Source organism: Electrophorus electricus, chromosome 19 (genome assembly GCF_013358815.1).
Source record: "Electrophorus electricus isolate fEleEle1 chromosome 19, fEleEle1.pri, whole genome shotgun sequence".
NCBI classification, from domain to species: domain Eukaryota; kingdom Metazoa; phylum Chordata; class Actinopteri; order Gymnotiformes; family Gymnotidae; genus Electrophorus; species Electrophorus electricus.
The window spans coordinates 11,738,882-11,743,055 of NC_049553.1; the positions used below are offsets into that span (position 1 = coordinate 11,738,882).

General features: G+C 40.1%; 1 long non-coding RNA gene across 3 annotated transcripts; it reads left to right on the forward strand.

The window, feature by feature from the left end:
* The first annotated feature begins 639 nt into the window (after window positions 1–639).
* On the forward strand, window positions 640–3,911 carry LOC113567609. Of its 3 annotated transcripts, none has more exons than XR_003409475.2 (3): window positions 640–745; window positions 1,869–1,937; window positions 2,934–3,911. It is a non-coding gene; the product is annotated as an uncharacterized LOC113567609 (long non-coding RNA). The 3 variants fall into 3 exon arrangements; XR_003409477.2 differs by lacking the exon at window positions 640–745 and adding an exon at window positions 1,072–1,157; XR_003409476.2 differs by lacking the exon at window positions 640–745 and adding an exon at window positions 1,536–1,545.
* The last annotated feature ends 263 nt before the right edge of the window (window positions 3,912–4,174 follow it).

Here is a 4,174-nt window from a genome sequence, read left to right on the forward strand (position 1 = left end):
CTACAGTAGTCTAGATCATTGGGATATTGCACTGAAACCTACTGTACTGGCTAGGACATACTCTATGAGTAAATGACAAAGTACTTTCTTAAATTGCTCTGTATAACAGCATCTGCTAAATGCTGTAAATGTAAACAAAAAAAAAGGGACCAAATTAGGTCTCTACTGAGTGCTCAGTATTTACCACATACACTGCAGAAATGAAGGACAGTCAGCAGGGGGTGATCAGCCACAGACAAGAAATAAACAAAAACCAATCCCGTTCCCTAAGCTCAAGTCACAAGAAATGCAACATCTGTCCTAACATAAATACATGGACAGCACAGAGCTCTTAGCTAAAGTGTGTAACAGTTGAGTGACAACTGGGCACTTATAGAATTTATATTCATACAAATGGAATGATGCAGGCTGCTTCCTTCTGTGGGGTTGCATAAACTAAATGAATGCTAAGCTTACACTAATAGAATAACGCACAGAATGGAATAGGACTAATGCTTGAATTAATAAAATTACTGTATGTCCAGACATAACAGGAAATGCCCTAGACGTGCATATGTGTGATTGTGTAAGAAGACATGTGTACGCGACAGTTAGACAGAGGCTGAGATGGAAAAGTACAGAAGCAGAAGTTGCGCAAGGCGAGAAAACTATAAGTCTGTCTGTCGCAAAGCTATGCTTTAGATCTCACTCGCACTGCGTTGTGAAGTGACATCTCCAGAGCTCTGCATTAATAAAAGGCCACAAGGTAACGCAGTTTCCTGTCTCTTCTTTCCTGCATCAACGGATACGACACTTCCAAGTCCATTTATCTGCTATAAATCTAAGTAATCCAAGATGATGAAATGTGTAACGCGGGAGAGGTGGTGTGGAAACACACTTGCGAAGTGCCGGCGCGTTTAAACGAAACGGAACTAAGCAGGGAAGGCATAATACAAGGGACGGATGGGATGGAATCACGTAATGTGTTTAGCAGACATAGACTAACAATACCGACCAGACCCAATGATAAACAAGCAAACATAAGAGGAACAGGCTAAGAGAACGATAACAGGCTAACTGAGTTAGGGCGAGACTAAGATTATTAGACAAAATAATCGTAGACTAAAGCAAACAGACAGCGAGGGTAACGGAACAGGGAGCGCGGGGAGAAAGAACAGGTGAGATGCAAGATCAAACGGGGAAATACTAAACGTGTGTAAGCGAATATCGGAGACTAACTTTATCAAACCAAACACATATGAGCGAGGACAAACGCGATCTAACTAAACACATAAGAGCGATGAACTACGACAAGAGGCATCCTACCAAAAACACAATGAGAAACAAACGAGAAATAACCAAAATCCATAGAGCTAGCTCTAACCAGAAACACCTTTCAGCAAAACAATGACCGACAAACAAGGGACGTAGGAACGCGGTTTAAATAAGACTGCAATTAGGGACAAACTCGGAACAGCTGGAGACTAAGGGGAGGAGACAGGGAACCATAGAGACGGACGAAAACCCGGAAGTAGCTAGGTTGCCTGGGAAACGAGGAACGCTCCGGTCTCTAGACGTGGCAAAATGCTTACATCTGTTATAAGAAAAATATATTCACATTTGAAAAAATAGTTTGCAAAGAAATCAAATTTACACAATTTGACAAAATGCATTTGATCAGCCTGCGTAGAATTGGGCATGATTAAGGGTTTGATTTGATTTGCTTTGGTTTCCATCGTGTGCTTCTGATACTAACGTAGCTAACGATTAATGCAAAAAGTACACTTTTCAAATCACAACGGAATGTATATTTTTAACACAAAGAGCACTAAATGTACTGAATTGTATAATGTGAGACTGATTAAATCTTTGTTCTCTCCCTGCTGTAGAGATCCCACTGAATCTGGTTAAACAGGAGACGATGTGGTGGGAAGCCCTGAGATACTGTAGAGAAAATGGTGTGGATCTGGTGTCTCTTCTCACTAATTATACTCAGGAGTGGTTGGCATTTTTGGTATTTTTTGTATTGAGAAATGGCAGGTCTGTATTGAGAAGAGGCAGGTCTGAGTGGACTGTTGTAAATCAGCCCAACCGTGAGCCAGAATTGTTTTTACAATTCTGCAATTATTTACCTAAAAATAAACAACTTATTTAAATTCTACAGTTTGATTATGTGTATTCAAACCTATAGGTTTTATGTTCAGTAACAATGCACCGGTTTTGGATATCCTGCTTCATAGATGCATTTGGCATGTGCACATAACATAAAGTCCTACATTAGCTCCAAGTCTTTTATTATTCCAACATTATTAACTTAGAGTGCTTACATACAATGTTAGCTATAGCTACATTTGAATTGGTATAACTGGATTTATGATGATAATTACAGCATGACACTTTGACAGGTTAACAACTGACTATGTTGTAACTGATCACATTAACATCACGCTTATTTTATGGAGCACTAAACCTCGCCACTCAAACCTTCGTCACTCAAATGTCACCACTTACTCTTTGCAGCCAAGTTTATCTAGAGAGCTAGACATTCAAAAAATTAATGAACACTTGGCATGATTTTAGCACACTGGAATTATAAGTGTCACACCTGTCGCAGTGACACCATCTGACAAGGACTGTGCTACCCAGAAAACCCCTGTTCATTCCCAGTCTCCTGAATATTGATGGCAGCTGTGGCTTGTTAACCTGCTGTGTCTTCATGTATATACATGCCTAGGACTCTTGATCCTATGCTCATGTTTTTTTTTATTACTTTTTTTGCCTGCAACTTTTTTGGATTTGTTTGCTTATCGGGTTTCCATTAGACCTTTTACCCTGCCTGTTTTTCAGTATTCCTGCACTCAATTCCATCTCTGTTCTTCAAACATTACAATAAGGAGTTACACTGGTTATCGATAAGTGTAACTATGTCTAACTCTGCCTGTCTTCATTTTCAGCGAGACACGTGGTCCACCCTGAGCAGAGGAAAAACCTGGCTGGAGAACAGCTGAGTCAGGTTTACAACCCAGAGAACCGATGAGTTGGATTTACAACCCAGAGTCATCTCAATGAAATAAATCACTGGGCAGACAGCAAAGTCTCTTTTAGGTTGGCGGATGAAGTCTAATTCATCTATAATGGTTGTGTTGTTTCTGTGGTCTCCCCTCCTCAGTGCAGTGTCCTATAGGTGGATGGAGGATGAGGTTGCTGAATAGATACAGACTGTTGGATGGAGAGACTACATGGTCCTGGAGAATGGGGCTCCTAAACTCTTCACTGCTATCTCTTTCCCATCTGGCATTAGTCATTTTCCATCCAGAACAAATACTGATCTTTAGTCTGGGTCTTCTGTGGAACTTGTGTTGTTGTATCTGCTTTAGAAGAGTCTGCATCTTTATGACTTAAATGACTATAAGAGTTGTATTTGTGAATTGATTCTTTTACTGGAAACCCACAAAAGTCCAAGTAGTTCACTGTGGCAGGGAGACAGGGGTATGACACAATAATCAATAATCCTTTTGATTATTTAATATCAAAAACAAAAACAAACAGTTTCAGTTTTGCTTGCCTTCTTTTCTCTTTCAGCAACATAAATATTTTCAGTGGTAAGACTCTGTGTGAAGTCTCTATCTCTCTAGATCCAGGCACTTACTGAGAGAAAAGTCTGTATAAAAGGTGTGGCCAAATGTAATCACCCACTGGTTCACTGTCTATGCCCTGCAGTAATGCTTGGCCACACCCATGTTGCCACAGTAACCTTTTCGCTTTTATATTGCAGAGGCAGGAAGAGGAGGCAGGTGTTATGTTATTTTGCTATGTTATTTTTCTTGCTGGAGGTTTAGTTGTTTTTGTCATTCAGTAAGGTGTGTTTTTTGTCATTTTGGATACATATCTATCCTTGACATTTGTTCATTCTTATGAAGAAAGAAATTAAAGTAAATAAAACATGGGGGGGTGGGGGCAAAGGCCAACCATTGTTTTTGTTGTTGTTGTTGATTTTGTTTTTGTTGTTGTTTTTTATTTCACATGGCAGGTTCATGACTTCCTTGTTGGCCAGTAGCCTGAGATTAGAGAGGGCAGAGCTGGGTTGGTCGGTCTTTAGTTTGCCGTTGTTGTACCAAAGCACCTTCCCCATTTGCCCCAGTGCATCATGGGTTTGTGAGGTTTTTGTTTAATACATTCACATACTGCACTGTCT